Source organism: Mustela lutreola, chromosome 9 (genome assembly GCF_030435805.1).
Source record: "Mustela lutreola isolate mMusLut2 chromosome 9, mMusLut2.pri, whole genome shotgun sequence".
Lineage (NCBI taxonomy): Eukaryota > Metazoa > Chordata > Mammalia > Carnivora > Mustelidae > Mustela > Mustela lutreola.
This window is the reverse complement of record NC_081298.1, coordinates 139,108,792-139,128,598: the sequence shown is the minus strand read 5'-3', so window position 1 is coordinate 139,128,598 and position 19,807 is coordinate 139,108,792. Positions and strand designations below refer to the sequence as shown.

The following is a 19,807-nucleotide window of genomic DNA, read 5'->3' as shown; positions in this document are numbered from 1 at the left end:
CCGTGACCTGATGTAACGTTCTGCCCGTTGGCAGCCCGACGAGGGACACAGCAGCCCCGGGCGCTTAATCTGCAGAACCGGATCCCGTGTCTGCGGTGGCGGGAGAGGAGGGAGGCAGTCCTGGAGGCTGTGCGGATGGCACGGAGGGCCTCTCACGGGCAAAGCTGCAGCCCCTCGTGGTCCTGTGCCAGAGAGAAGTGCCCAGCACCGGGACTGGTTTCAGTGGTGGCTTTTGCACCTGCATTAGAAAAGATGCGGTCGTATTATTCTGGAACAGAGACTCCTAGGCTCAGAGGGGGAAAGTGGATTTCCCGGAGTGACACCGCCTCCGTCTCTATCTATCCCAACCTGTGTCTAACTTTATTTTTTTTTTCTGAAGTTGACTGGAAGATGAGAAGACTTTTTAATTTTTTATAAAGGCAGTGCCTAGCAGAGCCATGGAGAAACAGATTTCTCCTAAAGCTGGTCTTCTGAGGTCACTGCGACACCGTGGCAGGGAGCATTTCTGACTCTGGAGAATTCCGCGGTGTGAAGCAAGCCATGCGCCCTTGCAGGGTGGGGGGCTGGAGGTTTGTGCCCCGGCAGCCCCGTTCCTGTTCCCCCGAGCCTTGGATGGTGCTGGAGAGACACGTGGGACTTTTTTTGGCTGTTTGTAGAAACTGCTAGAAGGGACCTTTTAGGATGTGCTGGCACGTCGTCAGGTGTCTGAGCTCTCCTTATGGCATTCCACTTCAGTGACAGGTGTGGGGCGTCTTTATGTTTCTGGATGGTGTGGCCCGCCCTCCGTCGGACCCACCAGGCAGCTGGCGGGCTGGTGTGGAGACTCCTGGGTTCCTCCCAGTCCTACTGATCAGGATCTCCAGGGCCGGACGAGGCAGCTGCATGTTAAGTGGGCCCCAAGGTCACCCCTGGTGTGAACTCCTCGGCCTGGAGCCCGGATCTGGAGCCAGCGTCCGTGGGCTGCCTGACCTCCAGGGAGCTGCTTGCCATCCCCAAGCCTTGGGTTTCTGCTCTGAAAGGTGGATCTGCCACACCTACCATTTTAGGTCTGGTCACCTAATGTGGAGAAAGTGTTCCGTGCCCAGCGAGCAGTGGCCTTTACTGGGTTTGGCAAGCAGTTTGGGGAGGGCAGGTAGGATTTAGGGCGTGGAGTGGGGTGGAGGCCCCTGGGCTGGGGGACGTCCCTGCTGCTGGGAAGCTGCCTGGCCGGGTTTGACAGGGGCCTCCTGGAGGAGCGGGGGCCTCTGGGAGTGGGGAAGAGGCTGCAGTTTGGGAAGAGCCTACAGTGATACTGGGTAATGGTGTCCTTTTTGCCTTTGCTGCAGGGCTCAGGCTCCGGGGGTACCCAGAGGGAGGATCCTGCTTGGGGTAGCCCTGCTTGCTGCTTTTCAACCTGGGCTCCCCTCCCGTGGCGGTTTTCCCCAAGAGATGAGGAGGGCCCAGCGAGCCGGACACAGCCATGGGGGACCTGCTCAGCTAGCGGGTGTGGCTGTGGATGCAGGGAGAAGGGGCCGGGACCTGGACAGGGGTTTCCAGGGAGCCAGAAGCTAGGAGGATGTGTGTGCAAGGGGCGGGGGCAGGGGACCCTGGGGAGACAGAGCCCATAAGTCCCACGGGAGGCACCCTCCCGGCTGTCCACGGATTATCAGAAGGAAATGTTCCCTTTCCTGTTGGCTGGTTTTCGAGAAACTTCCCTTCCCTTCCTTGACTTCTTGCCAAGGAGTGTCCTCCTGCCTGGAACGTTCTGAACTCTCTCCTCTCACTGCTGTCCCTCCAGCAGGTGCAGCTCCCCCTTAAAGGAGGGGCTGTTTGAAGGAGACGGTCCGCTTCTCCTCCCTCATGAGTTCCCACTGCTTGTCCTTTCATAGCTGCGGCCTGGGCCCATGATGAGGTCACCCTGGTGTCACTGGGTGGGTGTGTCCTGTCCCCTCTGACCACTGGCCTGGAAATACCACGAGTCCTGGGGAGCTGGATGCAAGGGACCTGTGGCCCCTTTGCCTGCACGTGTGCAGACCCAGCCCCCAGAGGCAGTCGTGGGCAGGACTGTCCCCGTGCCCCGGAACTTGGTCATCGACATGGTTTATAGGGGAGGAAACAGATGTCTTGGAGCTAGAACTCAGGTTCCCTGTCCCTGCTGTTGCGCCTCTCCTGTGATGTTCTAGAACAGTGGGCTCCTGGCTGTCTCTGCGGGCGACCCCACCTTCTGTGCACCTGCCCCAGGCCCGTGCGTGTGTGCATGTGTGTGTGCGCGCGCGCGTCTGGGGTGGGGGGGCTGTTTGCCACCGACTGAGCCCTGCAGGACTCTGGGGATGTGCTTGGAAATCAGTGCACCGTCCAGCCCCGAGGTGCACGGGTGGGGCTTCTGCCCAGAGTCTATGCAGGAGGCGGGGAGCTGATGTCGGTCTGGGGAGGGACAGGCAGGTCTTCCTCAGAGATGACCATTTTTGGGGCTTGCAGCTGGGAGCCATTGCTTCTCTTCCCACCTGATCTGGATGGTTCATCTGCCTGGCCCCATAGTCTTCACCTCCCTCCCCAGCTGCAGAGAGTGTCGTAAGGACAGCTGACAGACACCAGGCTTTACAGGTCACCCCATCGTCCCTCAGGCTCCCACTCATCCAAGTGGCCTCTGGTACTCGCCTCCCAGAAGGGCTCCCAGAAGGCAGAGTATGAGAGTCCTGAGCTGCTGGTCTGGACCAGCCCCAGGTCTTCTGGTTTCTGGAATAGCATCCTTCCTGTAGAAGGACCTCCTTGGCTGGACGTGCGTCCCCACCCTGTGTCCCCAGAGGCCCTCCCCCTGAGCTCAAGCAGACTGAATGTGGACCGGGGAGGGATGCTTTGTGTACCCGAGGAGCTCTCTGCTCGGCTCCCACAAATAGCACAGTCTCCCTGTTCGCTTTCAGGGCTGGTTTCCCGAGAGCACTTCCTGGTCCAGGACCAGGGGAAGCACCATGCTGAACTCGTGGCTTTGGCACGTCCTGGTGTGCTCCTCCCCAGCCCACCCGCAGTCCCATTCTGTCACCTCAGGGCTTGGGTGTCAACTTCTGGAAGCTTCCAATGCCTGCCTTGCCTGCCATGGGCTCCCCCATGGGCTGCTGTCCTGATTTCCACCCCCTGATGTGGACACCACCATGAGGATCTCGGCTCCCAGCAGTGGCACAGGGAGAACTCAGCACCCCGAGACTGCACTGCCGTTTGGCTGTCAGATGGACGATGTTGGGGGAGGTCCAGGGCCCCCAAGTGTATCTCATACAGTGCCCTTGTTTTCGGGGCTGCACCAGTCTAGGACTTTCCTGTGGGGGCAGCCAGTGGCAGGGAAGACACCGGCTCCCCCCGTGTGTGAGGAGGGGTGTTCGGCCCAGCAAGGGGTGCCGGGAGCCACACGGAGGGTGCCGACCCCGCCTGTGCTGAGAGGCCCCCGCGTTGCCATGGGGAGTCCACAGGAGAGGAGTTTGTCTAGAAACTTCTGGTTGCTCCTCTAGTTTATAGTCAACTGCCAAGGACTTAAGGAGAAGCTGGTCCCTGCATGTGCGGCACGTGTTGTGTGAGATACTTAATCTAGGCAGGGCGGGCGGAGACAGATGCGGTTCTCAGGGGGTACTTTGTTGTCATGATTTGAGCAAAAATTTTAATATCTCTCTTAATGAAAATTCATAAACTTCAGAAAGAAACCAGTAAAGCAGAAGAGTAGTTTTGCAAGTTCTGATGTCCATTTTCAGCTTCCCAGCATAAATGTGTCAAAATGCCAGCAGACGCCCTCTCCTGTTCCGCAGCCCCCACCTGAAGCTCCTGGTGGATCCGTGCTGGGTGGGGGTGTGGACGGGGCGCCGGGGCAGCCCTCTGCCCCTCATGAGCTGGTGCCATGTGGGATCCCTGTGCCTCATCTGGTCCTTGCCCTCTCTGCTGTGGGACTGTGTGTGTACATGTGTTCATGTGGGCATCTCTGTGCACAGGTGTGTGTGCGTGCACACATGTGTGTCTCTGTTGCCAGCGGGCATGTATGCATGTTGGTGTACATGCTCGTGTGCACGCTCATGGGTGTCCAAGTGCCAGCATGCATGTCAGCACGTGTGCTCATGTGTGGGACGTACACCTGTGTCTGCATGTCCACACGCATGTCTGTATGCTCCTGTGGGGCATGTGTGTATGTGTGTGCATGTGAGTTCATGTGTCTTCATGCCACACGTATGTGCCACTGTATGTATGTGCCTGTGTACTTGGGGGCATGCACTTATGTGCACATGCTTGTGTGTGCATATGTGCTCATATGCCTGTCTCTCACGCATGCCGGTGTGTACATATGTGCCCATGCACGTGGGGTGTGTATGTGTGCATGTGTCTGTGTCACACGCGTGTGTTTGCCCATGTATGCAAGGGCATGCAGACATGTGTGTGTATGTGCACTTGTGCCTGTATCTCCAACAGGCATGTCAGTGTGCATATGTGTATGTCCCTGTATATGGGGGCGCACATCTATGTGTGTGCATGTAAATGAGTGGGCATGTGTGTTTGTGCACACATCCATGCCAGTGTGTGCATGTGCATGCATGACCAATGTGTATCCACATTTATTGGACCAGAGCTCCCAAGGGCGGGTCCCCTCCTATCAGCTGGTCAGTGGAGCTTTGGGGACAGCTGTGGTGTGGCTGGAGAGCTCCCTGACTCCCCTGGATGCGCTGAGCCCCCTTTCCTTGTGCTCAGTGTGGGTCCTCAGTGTCTCTCCAGCGGCACACCTCCTGCGGCATCGTGAGCACTTCTTTGCGGCTTTGTCTCCTCCCGGGGACCACTGTTCCTTAGGGCCTGCTGGCTCTGGCTTCCTCGGGAGCCGGCCTCCCATGCAGCTCCGGGCACCAGGGCTCAAGGTCGGCGCGTGTGTTTGGGCTTGAACGGTGGTGTGTTTACTGGGCTGCTCTGCCACCCGCACCAGCAACTCCAAATGACATTTCAGGAATTGAATTACATTTCAGTACTTGCAGAATCCAGGAATAGATCATTTGATTGTATCTGTTGGAAGTCATTGCCACAACTGGCTTCATTTTCTTAGCCAACATCTATCCTGAGTCGGGAGACATGGCAGAGGGATGCTGTCATGACCGGATTTTCCCAAAAGCACGTCCCCCGAGCTAGTGGTGGCCCATGCTTTCCCCCAGACTGGGGGACGGCTGGCACTGGACACCGCCACCGCCTGATCAGTGCACTTGGTGCCTGATCCAGTGGCAGAATCTGCCCAAAGCACGGCCAGCCCAGTCCCGCTGAAGATGCCCCTTTGGGGTGGCCGCAGTGAGGGAGCTCTCCCCGGCTTTGTGGGGCCGGAGGGAGGGAGTGTTTCTTCTGCCCAGGAAAGTCATGGAATGCCTGTGCCGGATTGCCATGCCCCATCTGGCCTTTTAGGGGTATGTTTCCTCGGGGGCTCACTTTGCTCTTCTCTCAAGCCCCTGGGAAATTTTCTTGGGGTTTTCCCAGGCTCACGGTATCTCAGATGCCCTTCCCGGCCCTGGTGGGCACCTGCCTTCCTGCTGTCCAGGTGCTGGGTGGTTGCAGGACCAGGAGGCTGGGGGCTGGGTGAGGGCAGCCACTTACCCTGTGCTCGCATTTGGGTTTTCTGTGGAGCCGGGCCCCGGGCCGGGTTGTGAGTCTGGAGCTGCCTGCTGCTACAGAGAGGTGGAAACAGTCAGCAGGAAGCGGGTTTCAACCCCAGTGCACCTCCTACCCCTGCTACTTCTGGAGAGCAGGGAGCTTTCCTAACGAACTCCCGAGGGGAGAGCCTTCCAGAAAGCCAGTTGGCAGCCCTCTCTTGCTGCTCCCGCCCCCTTCCCAAGCCCCAGAGTGGTTGTTCTCTCCACCCCACCTTTGCTGTTGACTTGAGGGAGTCAGCCTGGCCTGTCTTGCTTTGGGGTGATGTATGCTTCAGGTCAAACTTGGAGAGATCCAGGCTGATGGCCTGGCCTCTGATTTTGTCTCCCACTATGGTTCCCACCTGGTGTTGGGCACAGGGCTGTGTGAGTACAAGTGGCCTCGCCCTAGGAAATGATAATCAGGTCTCTGACAAAAGTCAGAGAGTTCATAAAAACATGCTTTTGTGTGTGGTGATTTTAACAGGTGAATGCATGTGCCCGTGGATGGTTCTAGATGCATCTGCTCATGGATATTTCTAGATGGACGTGCCCGTGGATGGCTCTAGATGCACATGCCTGTGGATGGTTCTAGATGCATCTGCCCATAAATGGTTCTAGATGCACGTGCCCGTGGATGGTTCTAGATGCGCGTGCCCGTGGGTGGCTCTTGATGCGCGTGCCCATGGGTGGCTCTTGATGCGCGTGCCCATGGGTGGCTCTTGATGCGCGTGCCCGTGGGGGTGGTTCTAGATGCATGTGCCCATGGGTGGTTCTGGTTGCGTGTACCTGTTCATGGTTCTCGATGCGCATGCCTGTGGGCCTCCTGGTCACTTTATATTTCAGCTCTACCTGACAGGCATCAATAAGCACCGCCTGGTGTGGGAGCAAGTTCCAGAACTGCAGGCCCTTACCCTGCCCTGGGGCGGGTGGGGGTGGGTGGCCCACAGCAGGTGGGGGATGGAGATAGGGCCCTGGTGTGGCGGGAACCCTCGGAGGGGTCCCTCAGGCCTTGTTGGAGGAGGTGGTGGCTAAGCAAGCCAATTTTGTCTCTTGGAAACTGTTCCCTATTAATCAAATAATAACGAATGTGCTGTGTTTGGATCCACCAGGGAAAGCGCCGTGAGCTAAAAGGCAATGTAAGCTCAGGCAGGCCAGATTTACTTGGACTTCGAGAAGTTCGGCTTACGGTTTTAGAAAAGGAAAAGGCTCAGGCCTCATTAGCGCCCCGCCCCGTGTGTCCTTGAAACCTTTCCCTTCTTGAAATGTGCTTCTTAACATTCTGGAAAAAACAACTTTCTCCTTCTATATATGGACCTTATCTGGACGCGCAGACGCATACCTGGTCCTCTTATCTTCCGCAAACGTCGGGGTTGGGCCCTGGGGAGGTGGTGGGAGGGGTGGTAGGTACACAGATACTGGACTTGGCGTTGTGCCCAGCCAGGTAGGGCGAAACACTGGTGTGGGGGCCCCTGCTGGAGATTGCTAGGAGCCCTTTGCGGCTTGCCTTCATGAATTCCTCCTTTCCCTTGGAGGTGACGACGAACCTGGTGCCCGGCAGTGCTGCAGCCCGGTGGGGCATGTGGCAAAGGAGAGAGGGGCAGCATGTGTGCATGTTCCTGTGTGTCCACAGGGACATGCATGGAATTGGGGGTGGGGTGGGGGTTGGGATTTCGACCTGGTGGGTGTCCGGCCTGTTCCGCGCATTCGTGTGCACCTGTGGACGCTCTAGGGCCTCGTGCATAACTGGACCGTCTCCGTGAGGAGCGGTTAGTTCAGTGCTGACAGGAAGAGGCTCCAAGGAGTGTCAGACGTGCTGGCCTCGGGGTGGGTTGTTGTGTCTGACCCCAGGCATGGTCCCCCATGGAGGGCAGAGGGGTGACAGTGAGCGAGCCCTCGGACAGGCTGTCCTGGGATGCTTGGACATGGGGGTTGGGCTCCAGATACGAGGCGACCACTGGCACTGGCCCCTTGCAGACCACGGGAGCCTGCCCAGGGTGGTGACCCACAAAGACACCACCTCGGCGAGAGAGGAAGGGTGCTTTCCTCTGTTAAGTGACACCCTGCTCCTGGGTCAGGACGGGCTTGCAGGTGGCGACCCTGTCAAGGAAGGGTCAGGTTCTAATCCTGACCCCCAACAAGCTTCTGCCCTCCCTCTCTGTGGTCCTCAGTCTCCCCATCTGTATGGCGAAGGGCTTATCTGAGGCTGTTAGTGAATTGGACATGTTATGGGGTGCAGGCCCGACCCACAGCCTTCAGCCCCAGGGTCCCCAGCAGGGAGAGAGGACCTTGGAGGGACCACATTTTCTTCCCATGGCCCGTGGACACTAGCCTTCGTTTCCGGGTGGCCTGCTTGGCCTCCTCACCCCCTGCTCCACACTTTCCCCGCAGGGCTGCTCCATTCACCTAGAGAGCCCCCCCCAGGTGGCCAGGTGAGGCACCCAGGAAGTCCCCCCTGCCGAGCCTGGGCTGTCTCACCCACAGATGGCAGTGTGCCGTGGAGGACAGGGACCTGGCTTCCAGACATGGCCCTTTGCTGCCCTTGTGGCGCCATTGCCCGGGTTTGGTCCTGGTCCTGGTCACGAAATTTCCACATAGCTATTCATGGGTGATGACACAGAGACCTTGGGGCACAGGCGAGCCACCCCCTCCTCATGTCACAACTGGGTCTTGGGACCTTTCTCTCTCCCTCAGAGGCCTGTTCCTCTGGCCCCAAGCTTCAGAGATAATGGATACCCCGTGGGGGTCTTCCTCTTACGTTAAAGCACAGCAGCACGCTGCTGGAACGTGGGGGTACAGCGGACGGTCCCCGTCTAGTGTCACCAGAGGTCCCAATTTCACGTCTGCTTTATCTCTGCTTCTGTTCATCCCCCTGTGGGGCTGAGGAGCAGAAACACTGCGTTTCCTTGGCGTGAGCCACACTGGAGGGCCGTGGGCCACGCTGCCTAAGGACGGGGGAGACCTTGCGTGAGAGGCACTTCCTTTGGGCGCCGTTGGGAATCCACGCAAGTGTGTGGAGCGTCCACTCCATGTCCTCCATCCATGACCGAGCGCCTGTTGTGTTCCAGTCACTGTTCCACGGAGGGGATGCGGGATGGGGGAGGCTGGCTGCCTGTGAGCCCCCAGTGCGGCTGCCGGAGCCCCACAGCTCCCTGGCCTGGAAGCCAAGGCTGGTCCTGGAGAAGGTGGCGAGCTTGAGGGTTTCCCCCGCCCCCTGCCTCTGGAAGACCGCTGGGTACCCCCTCCCTGTCCTTCATCCCTTCGGTGCCCTCCCTGGTGAGCAGAGCAGTGCTCCAGGGCCCCGAGAAAGGGAGCACTGCCTTGCTGCCCTGCACGTTGACCTGACCTTCCAGTAAGAACGCTGAACAGGTTCCTCCCCAGAGCAACAGCCACGGGCCGGGCCTGTGAGGACAGCGGCCCTGAGTGGCTGAGGGCAATGGCCTGTGAGCCTGTGGGCCTGTGGGCCTGTGGGCCTGTGGGCCATGGGCCCGGGGTAAGGGACAGGTGGGCAAGATTCCCTGACTGGAAGGGGAGGCAGGAGAGGAAACTGAGGCCGCGGGCGGAGGGGCTTGTCCAGGAAGGGGCAGTACGGGGTCTCCCAGCAAGTTCTCTCGGCCCCACGCTGAGGCGCTTCTCCATGAATAAGACATGTGGTGGGTGGAGGCTGGAAGTATCATCCTTATCCTCTGACTGATAATAGAAAAATTAAAATTTAAAATGATCTAAAGTGACAAGTGACAGGAGCGTTCCTAGAAACGGGAGATTGGGTGTGGGAGCGGATCTCAGTGTAGACGATACCATCACAGAACGCCCTGCTGTCGGTGGGGTTTTAATGTTGCAGAGCTTTGTCAGCCAAGGAAAGAAATAAGGTCTCTCGGTTCCGGAGATGGTGGGAGTTCCTTCGTTTTCGCCACCTCGTGTCCCAGCTCAGGGCGCAGAGTCACACCACAGTGTTGCTTCTTGTGGGAAGTCCTGGGACTTCGTCCCAGGGACTTGAGGACCTTGGAGTTGGCACCCTAGGACCTGAGGCCCCTTCCTGCCTAGATTCCCCACTGGCCTTGAGAAGCCGGCCCTCTCCCCCGCCCGCCCTCAGCCTTCTGGAGCCAGAAAAGCCTCCCAGATTGGGTATGTCTGGGCCCTTGGGCAAGCTAGAAGCCCTGGCTGGCCTGGCCACCTCCCCAGAGATCTGTGGTGTCCTTACTCTGGATCACCTGGCCTTGTGCTTGGGGTCTCTCTCCTTTGTCCCAGTCTGGGTCAAACCTTCGGAACTCACAGGCCAGACCCACCTTAGCGCCCGCTCACCTGGGCTCCTGCAGAATTGACTTTGTGTACATTTTAGCTTCTAGGTCAGTGTTTTCCCCCTTGGGCCTCTAGCAAACACAGCCTGGACAGGTCCTCAAGTCCCCAAGTCTCCTGACCGGCTCTTCCAGGAGCTCGAGGCAACCTGGCTGGGTAGGCAAGGCCGCCTCCTTCTCCCCCTCCCCCCCCTCCTTCAGGGTGTCCTAGATCATCCCTCTCACTCACTGGGTCCTGTCTTCGAGGTCAGTGGGGCAGAACACGAGAGCCCAGGAGACACTGGACTGCCTAAAAGCCTTACTTTAATTAGAAAAGTTATGTAATGCAATATAGAACACGCATCAGGAAGTTGGCGAGATATAGGACAAAAAAAGTCACCCATCGTGGCCTTCCAACACGGATGGTCCCCCCCCCCCCCCCGGCCCCACTCCTGGCCGCGTGTTCCCTTCTGGCCTTGTTTGTCTTCATACACACCCTTGCCTCAGGGGTTGCCTGTTGACCCCTGACCTCTCCATTCTCGGGGGCTTTAGGGTCGTAACAGGGAGCACCTGCTTCTCGTATGTGTATGAAGGCCAGGCTGCAGGGACAGAAGTCTGCCCTGCCCTCCGGGACCTGCCCATGCAGACGGGAGGCGTGCGCTGGCTCTGAGGGAGGTACGGCTTCAAAGCAGCGGTGCCCTCTCGGAGCGCACGGGGAGGCAGGCACAGGTGTCCGATCCAAAGACGACGCACAGGACAAGAGTTGAGGTAGAGGCGGGAGCACAGTGTTGAGTGCTGGGTGGAAAGGGAAAGAATGCTTTGGACTGTGTACATCCAAGAAGGCTTCTTGGAAGAGCCTCTTGGGAGGGCCTGGGAACTGACTTAGCTGAGGGTCCACAGTGGGAGGAGCTGGGCAGAGGGGAGGCGGGCAGAGCCTTGTGCCCGAGGGCAGAGAGGAGGCGTCCTGACCGCCCCCCCCACCAGAGTGGCAGCTCCATGGGACAGGACCTTGTTGGTCTGCTCACCACCCAGAACAGGTTGCCTTGAAGTGTTGAGTGGAAGGGTGGGCAGACAGGGAGGTGTCTGTGTCCGTGCCTGGCCACACAGGAGTGGACTTCGGGAGATCTGGGCCTAGAGGGTCTTTGGAAGGATCTGGAGGGATCTGGGCCCAGAGATCTTTGGCGGGGGAATAGGGGGAATCTTCCCTAGTCAGCTGTCTTTAGGGAAGGAAATCCTACAAGAACAAAAAGGCAGGGGCAGTGGGTGGAGAAGTCCTACCCATCATCCCGGCGTAAGAGACCACATTCTGGTACCTGTCCTACCCCAGGAGGACAACCCTGCAGCCACGTAGCCCTATAGATGGCATTTCGTACATGAGATCATTCCTTAGGTACTGTGTGAAAACCTTTTTTTTCATTCAGCAGCACTTTGTTCTCTGTAGAATTCTCTAGGCCCTGCCTGGACATTTGGCTGCTCGTCCTGGGGCTGGGAGGTTTTGGGGGCTTTGCTTGTCCCCAGAGCTGTGTGTCAGAGGCGTCTGGGTGAAGAAGGGAGTACGCAGGCAAACCGGGCAGAGGGCATGGGATCCACAGCCCCCCTGTTTCAGAGTGCGCAGGAAACTGCAGGCAAGCCTGTCTCACCAGGTGCAGAACGGACAGGGATGCAACCGCCCCGTTGTCGTTCACAGTTTTGACAGTGACCCCATTGTTTACTGGGATGAACGTGACTTCCAAGGTCAGAATCCACCTGATGGAGGGAAGCCTCAGCCTCTTCATAGCCCTGTGACCTTGGGGGGGGGTGGTTCACTCTCTGACTGTGACCTTGGTGGGGGGGTTCACTCTCTGACTGTGGTTTCCTCCCTTGTGCCTGGACGCAGCACCTCCCTCGGAGGGTTCCGGGAGAAAATGAGACCCAGGCAGGTGTCTCCGTGCCAGTGCCTGGTGCGTACCAGGCGCTCAGCAAACGGTTTCCTTTCTGCTCTTCTTTTGTATCTGGGGAGAGAAAGAAGAACCAGCTGCAAAACCACCAATTAGTGAAATAATTAGGAGAGTAGTTGGAGAGAAGATAAATATTTCTATTAGCTGTGACTGCTTATTAATATCTAATTTTCAAAAATCCTGTTCTTGTGCTGAAAATGTTATGTCGGGGATCATACAACTGTGTGCATTTGTCAAAACTCACTGAACTGTGTACCTAAAAGGGGTGAATTTTAGTATATGTAAATTATACCTTAAAGAACTTGTCTTTACAAAAAAAGATCCATTCTTAATGCTGATAAAGCATCCGAAAATACCCAGGTCTCGCATTAAGGGGAAATATGCCTGCTCTAGACGAAGAAGAAAAAACCCCGACATTTAAATTTCTTTTGACATTTAAATATTTTGCTATTGTTATTTCTTCTCTTGTTATAGAAGATAGACAGGTGAATTCAACAGGTGTCTATTGAATGCCTGCTATATGCCAGGCACTGTTTTTGGCTCTGGGGATACTCCTGAAACATAAAGTAACAAAGCTCCTGCCTTGAGGACAGGGGTTAGGAGGGGGACCAACGTGATAATTGAGCAAATTCCATCACGTTGGGAAGGAGCTGAGCAGGGTAATGGGGAGTGGGGGGTGTTGGAGGGAGGGGCTTACAATTTGAGATAAGTCAATGGTGGCAGACCTCATTAAGAAGGTGTGATATTTGAGGGGTGCCTGGGTAGTGTGGTTGGTTGAGCGTCTGACTCTTGGTTTTGGCTCAGGTCATGATCTCGGGATTGTGGGATCGAGGCTGCGTCAGGTTCCACGTTCAGCGGGGACTCTGCTTGTCCCCCCCTCTTCTGCCCCTCACCTTACTCATGCTCTCTGTCTCTCAAATAAGTAAATAAAATCTTAAAAAAAAAAAGTAAAAGGAAGAGATATTTGACCAAGTATGGGGACCATCACCAGGGAGGATGGTCTAGGCAGAGCCGGTGCCAGATCCGAGGTGGGAGTGGGCCTGGCGGGCTTATGGGAGGGAAGGGTGTTGGGGGGAGAGCAATTTTGGAAGCAACGGCACCTCGCCTGGCAGGGTAGCCCCGGATCACACTGCCTTATAGTTTCTAGTCTCATGAATGTCAGAAAATACGTGTCTCATTAAAGTTCAGTATAATGAGACTATTTTTTACATACTGCATCGTAACTTGTTTAATATAACTTATTGAAAACATCCTTCCGTTTTATTAAAACCATCCTTCGTGGCCCGATTTTGCAGGCTTTGGTCGTGTTTCATTCCTGGGCACGCACTGCTTATTTCACAGACACCCTGCTGTTCAGCGCTAGGTCCTTCTAGAAGGCACCGTGGAGAGGTAGGGTGAGCTGGATGGCCTAGGCTGCACCCGCCCACAGTGGGTGGTCGGTGGGAGGGGGCCGAGCAGAAGCACAGCTCAGACATGGTACCTGTATGTCCAGACCTGCTGGGCACTTGGGATTCATTCTGGTTTTTTCCGCTGCTTTAGCACTTACCCGGAGAGGTGTATGGATAGGACTTGAGAATGTCACTGGCCTACTGCTTGCAGGTGAGTCTGGACTCTGACACCCACGTGCCCGGCCATTCTGGTCCTGTCTTGTGCACTTCGCTCCTCCTGGCCCACATCCAAGCCCACCTTCTGGAAGGTTCCGTTTGTCTCGGCTCCCGTCATGCCGTCACCTCCCTGAATGTTGTACTTGGAGGGTATCCGGCAGATGAGCAACTTCGGGGTGGAGCCAAGGCCAAGTTACTCACTGTAACACACAAACTTATTTGAAGGGGGCCGGCTCGCCGCTCTCCCTTCCGCTCGGCCCAGGGGCTGTGTTTGGCACTGAAATACAGAAGTGGTTATTAGGGAGTCCTGCCCTGAGGAACCGTCAGCCCAGCATCGAAGGTAAACTGATACACACAGAAGAACATCCAAAGTCCTCCAGGGCACAGCACGCTGTCCTCTGAGTGGGGACAGGGGGACACGCAGAAGAAAGCTTGTCTGAGCAGCGTGCAGAGAGGGGCTCCTGGAGAAAAACCACCTCACTTGGGGCCGAAGGCCTTCCTTGAGCCTAGTGGGCATTTCCAGGCTGTGGCCTCCTGTCAGCCTGGATGCTGGAGGCCAGGGTGATGCTGGCACTTTGGGGTAATTTGCCTGGTTTCACGGCTCTTAATGGGATTTGTGACATTGTGGGATCCTGAATCCTGTGGATTCAGCTGCCTGTGTCCCTGGGCATTTTCCAGATCTGCTCTGCACCTGCCTTGCCCACGGCAAAGTGCAGGGAGATATAATTTCAAGTTGGTATTGTTTTTTTTTTTTTTTTTTTTTAAGGCTCCTTTGAAGGGAGGTGTGGGACTTATCTGTGCGAATAATCAACATTTCCAAGGTGCTCAGGGCTGGGGAAATTTGGTTGCAGCCGTGTTTTACCCCCTGTCTCCAAAGTAGGGCACTGCCCAGTGCAGGGCCCAGCCTCTGGGGTGAGGCTATGGCCTGCTGGGCACCTGGGCTGGAGAAGCAGGTTCTTCAGAGTATTTTGGGTCTGGTTATGTATGTTCGGTGCTCATTGTAAAGAAGGTGAAAAATGCAGAAAAAAAAAGCAGATCTAAGCCCCTGTCCTGCGATTCAGAGAAATCACAGCTAACGTGGGCCGTTTCTTCTAGTTGGTATGAATTTATATATAGGACGGTGAGTGGACACAGTGGCCATACCACAAATTCATTCCATATCCCACTTTTCCAGTGAGCGTCATCGCCCATTCCCCCGGGTGCTTCACAAGCATTTATAAACTTAACTTTTGATGGCAAATCACGGAAGGATCTAGACATGGACCTACTTCAATCCAGCCTCTCATTTCACAGGAGGCCGGCCTTGCCCTCCTGGGGATGTCGGGCGGAGGGTGGAGAGCGGGGTGTGGGCCTGGAGCCACCGTTGTGAACGCCGCACCCGCCTGCCCCCTCCCGCCAGGAGCACGGTCAAGTCTCCAGCACGCAGGCCTGGGCTGTCCGCCTGCGCCAAGTCTGCGATTCCGGAGACCGGATCTGAAGTTCGGCCCCCTGCTTCCCCCAGACCTGGTCTCCTTCTTTCTGTTTGCAAAATGTCCTTCACTGCGTGTTTCTAGAAAAACTGTGGAGGTGGGCAAGGTGTTGGTTGTGGGGGTGACTGTGCGGCCGCCGGTGAGGACGCCACAAACCTTTTTCTGGGTTTTTCTGGGGCGGCTGGGCTGTGTCTTTGCCCTTGGACTTCTGTGGGCTGCTGGAGGCTCTGGTGATGGGGTCTGAGCTGTGGTGGCCTGGGGCCCCAGGGACAGTGGCTAGACCCTCCCCGCAGGCCTCAAGTCGTGGGGCCACAGCGACCCTGGACGGCTCCCGATAGCTGCTGTGGGCTTGGCCCTGACTGCCTGTGCATCTTCCCCTGCCCCCGCTGTGTATGACGTTATACCCGTGTCACCGTGGATAAAACCCTGGCGGGTGGGGGGACGCGGAATCCCAGAAGCTCTGCGAGGTTGGAGGGATGAGCTGAAAATGAGCTGAAACGTAGAGTTCACGGCGGGCTTTGCACTTTGGTTCAAGTGCAGATGCATTCATTCACGAGCGTGCAGGTGTGAGAAAGACCTGGGAAGCCGTGCGAGGCCGCGCTGCTCCCCATCGGTTGAACAGGACACATCGCAGCCCCTGCCCTTGAATCAGGAGTGGGCCCGGCGGCCCGTGTCCTCTGGGAGAGGTGTCTTGTAAGGGAAGGTAGACTCCCCACCCCGGGGCCACCTGGGGGTCCAGGCAGGAACCGTCATCTCCGCAGACGAGCTTGGCACAATTTTAACTGCGCCAGAGGCCACGCCCCAAGGGGGCACCTGGAAGCTGCTGGTGCTGCTCTCTTGGCCGCTGTAAACTTGAAATTAAAAGAAGAATCCAGTTCTCAGGAAGTGTGCAAGCTTGCTCAGGCCTGGAGACCCCAGGCTCCCTCGCCCTGGGGCTGCCAGAAAGGTGTGTGGGCAGGTGCATGGTGGCAGAGCCCCGGCTCTCAGGCTGCCCCGTTTGTGGGCACAGCGGCCCGTGAGAACTGGCGAGGATCTGGGCAGGGGTGCTGCTGTGGGCAGGGCGTGGGTGGAGGAGTGTTTGCTTGTTGCTCAAGTACACCCAGCCCCTAGGCTTTTTTCCAGCCAGGCTTCCTGCGGCCACCTGGCTGCCAGCCTCCCTGACTGTGACCCACCCAGGTGCCTTGCATATGGGAGCCAGCGGCACTGACCCCAGCAGCCCACTGACTATGGTCTGTCCCTAGAGTGCTTGGGCCCCGAGGGCCTGCCTTGCCCTGCCTGGAAGGAGCTTCTTGGGAAGTCCCTGGCAAGGTTGTTCCCTGCAGTTCTCCCCTCTGTGTTTCCTCTCTCTCTGCATGACCAACTCATATTCATCCTTTAGGTCTCTGGATGTCACCTCCTCTAAGAAGCCTTCCCAGATCCTTAGGTAGGGCTGTAGGCCTGTCCGTGCCCATGGCCGCCAGCGTCCTGCACTCAGCTCTTCATGGCACATGTCACCTTGCCCTGGAATCTTCTGGCAGGGGGCCTGCTGCCATCTCCTGGAGGCATCTGGGTGCCCCAGAATCAAGCGCCACCAGGGAGGTCCATCTAACTATGAAACACCCGGTAGGCCCTTGACCCAAGCAAGAAGCCACCTGTGCTCCTTCAAGATTAAACGTGGTGCTTTGAGCAACAGGCCAGGCCTGAGTCACTGAGCCCCAGGACAAGTCTTGCGCAGGGACCTCAGACCCCCCTTCCTGCTCAGACCTCTGCTGGCCTCCCACCTTCTCCGGCCCAGGGTGCCAGGTCCAGAGGGTTGAGGGACAACATGGATGCTGTGGGGTGGGTGGTGGGAGCATTCGCCTGAGGCCGAACAAAGGAGACATGTTTACTGAGCACAGTGCGGCGGAGAGGCAGTCTGCGGGGAGGCCGTGGGTGGGGCCTGCTTTTAAACGGGGAAGATGAGGAGATGCGGCAAAATCTGGAATTCTCCCTTTCTTGGTAACTGTGCCTGGTTGTAAGTAGCCCACGGTCAGTTGGGGCCTGTGGGTTTTGGGGAGGGGTGGTACAGTGAGAAGGAGGGAGAGAACCTTCAGCAGACGCCACGCCCAGCGCAGAGCCCGGTGTGGGGCTCGATCTCACGGCCCTGAGATCATGACCCGAGCTGAAATCGAGAGTCTGATGTTCAGCTGATGGGGCGGACCAGGCACCCGTGGATGTTATGAGATGGGTCACCTGAAGGGCTTGTCAGTAGTCAGCCAGGGGGTCGCCGCCTGGGACCTTCTACCTTCCATTGCTCAAGCTGTTTGCCTCCAAGCGGCTTCTCTGTAAGGAACTGCACTTGTCAGGCTCCCTCTCCCCTAAAGAACTTGGGGGGGGCACGTTGCTGATACCTTTTGTATAAATTCCCCACCCGGGTCCCTGTGCCCCCAGAACCTCCCGTCTGTAGAGCTCTCTGGAACGTTTGAGACTTTGGCCTGCAGAAAGACCCTCTCTTGTGGGATCTTAAAAATACTTGGGGAGAGGGGTGCCGCCTGGGTGGCTCAGTCAGTTAAGCCTTTGCCTTCGGCTCAGGTCCTGATCCCAGGGTCCTGGGATCGAGCCCCATGTCGACCTCTCTGCTCCACGGGGAGCCTGCTTCTCCCTCTCCCTCTGCCCCTCCCCGTGCTTGCTCCCCCCTCCCGCTCCTTCTCTCTCATATAAATACATAAAATCTTTAAAAAAAAAAATAGGGCTCAGAAGGAAATGGCCACATGCCTAGTCCCGCAGGAAGGGCCGTGGCCGAGCTTCCCAGCCCACGTCAGCCAGAGCAGAGGCCCCGGGCTGCACCCTGGCCTGTGTGGGAGGAGTGTGAAGTGCGTGTGCCTGCCGTCATGGCCGAGTGTGGTCTACGCAAACCAGCCGCAGGGCTGCACGTCTTCCTGTCCCGCCCAGCCACACGACCATTGAAACTTGGCTGCCGAGAGCCCCTCCCTGCTGGAGAGAAGCATGGGGAGCGTGGGCTTGCTTGTGCAAGACGTTCTTGAGCCGTGGGGGGGGGGGGTGCTCTGTGCCCTGCAGGACTGTTGGTCCTTTATTTGGGACGGAGGGACCTGCTTCCATCAGGGAAGTCCTCACTCAGGGCGAGGATCTGTCACCAGATGGGGGCAAGCAAAAGCACAGGGGAACATATCCACCTCAGGGCCTCTTGCCCTCTGCACAGCTGGGGGTCCAGCTTCATCATTCTGTGTGGGGGTGTGGAGGGCTCCGGTTCCCTGGAGAAGGTTCAGGGGCGTCCTTGGCCTCTGCCTGCTAGATGCCAGGAGGGACCCCATGCCCCAGTTAGTTGTAATAACCAAAAATGTCTGCAGTCACTTCCAAATGTCCCAGGGGAGCAAAATTGCCTGCAGAGGAGGACCACTAAATTGTGTGCATGTGCACATGCATGCGTGTGTGTGTGACAGCATGTACACACACACATGCATACACACTCCTTTCTGCAGGTGGCTGCGGGTGGGCAAGCTTGCTCTCTGGCCAGAGTCTGCTTCCTGTTACTTGCCCCTTCTCGTAAAAACAAATTTCCCTTTCATACACAGACAGCCGAGCAACTGTTGACCTCCGCCCTTGGGTTGGGGGGGGTGGCCGCGTGGAGGAGGTGGGGGCCCCAGGCTGAAAGGTCAGTCATTTCTTCAGTCGGGTCAGAAAGCCTCTTCGTGCCCAGGAGCCCACAGGCCAAGGTTGTTCTTGCGCAGACCGGTCTTGGAGGGGTGGGGACAGAGGGACGAGGGCTGTCTGCTCACGTCACCTGGCACGACTAGCCTCTGCAGAGAGAAAGTGGTTACTTTTCACTCCCCCCCAACCCTATGGCTCTGCGCCAGGCGGTGTGCTAGGCCCCCAGGTAAGACCTCGTTCTGGGTGGCTCAGTTGTTAAGTGTCTGCCTTCGGCTCAGGTCATGATCCCAGGGTCCTGGGATCGAGCCCCGCATCAAGGTCCTTGCTCAGCGGGAAGCCTGCTTCTTCCTCTCCCACTCCCCCTGCTTGTGTTCCCTCTCTTGAGAGAAACATCTGTCAAGTAAATAAATAAAATCTAAAAAACAAAATAACCTCAGTCCTTGGTCTGTCCCTCTGCTTGTGGGACTCCAGACGCTGGTCAGCAAGTTGCAGCAAAGTGAGCTCTAGAAGGGAGTGCCCGGCGGGGTGGGGGGCGCTGAGAGCTGGGGTCCAAAGGAAGGAGGGGTTCTCTGGGCACTCAGGGGGCGTTCTAGACAAGCGCGTAGCTCGTTGGTGGGCCAGAGCTTGGCAGTCAGAGAGAGAAACCTCCAGGTTCTCCTTCCCAACTGTGACCCGAGCTGAGCACATGTGAAGCAAAGATACAAAATTGGAGATGTGAGGCTCTGCAAAGACCCCGCTGTGAGCGGCCTCCACTGAGCACCGGTGCGTGCAAGGGCTTTGCAAATGTTCTTTCTTGCCATCCCCCAAAAGCCCACCAGGGCACCTGGGGCCACAGAGGCGAGAACCTGTCCCGCGTTGCCCAGCGGTGTGAGGCTAGCTGTGCTGTGATCGATCCAGGTGATTCCTCCTGGTGGGCCCAGCTGGAAAGTGCAGTGTCCGGCCCCCTCGCTTTCCCCTCCTCCCTGGGCTGAATCCTGGAGGTGTCCGGGCCCAGAAATCCGCATGCTAGCCAGCAGGCCAACTCCGGGCTTGTGTTCCTGGCCCAGACGGTCGACCCTGTGGCCCCTGGGGAGAGCTGGCAGGGTCTGGAGGCGGTGGGTAAAAGGCCAGTCCTTCAGTGTAGACGCGCTCTGCACAGAAGCCCCACGTCTCCCAGGCCAAGCGGGGTTGGGCTGTGATTTTCCATTTGATGCTGGGCTGATGTCACTCGTGGCTGCAGGGTGGAAAGCCGTGTGGGCAGGTCTCGGGCGACAGCCATCTACATGGGGTGATGGCGGAATCCGGTGT

The 19,807-nt window shown here is 57.4% G+C and overlaps 1 protein-coding gene across 3 annotated transcripts in view; it reads left to right on the top strand.

The window, feature by feature from the left end:
* HPCAL1 (hippocalcin like 1) overlaps window positions 1-19,807 on the top strand; it is a 110,159-nt gene that overhangs the window by 51,340 nt on the left and 39,012 nt on the right. The gene's annotated exons all lie outside the window — the stretch shown is intronic.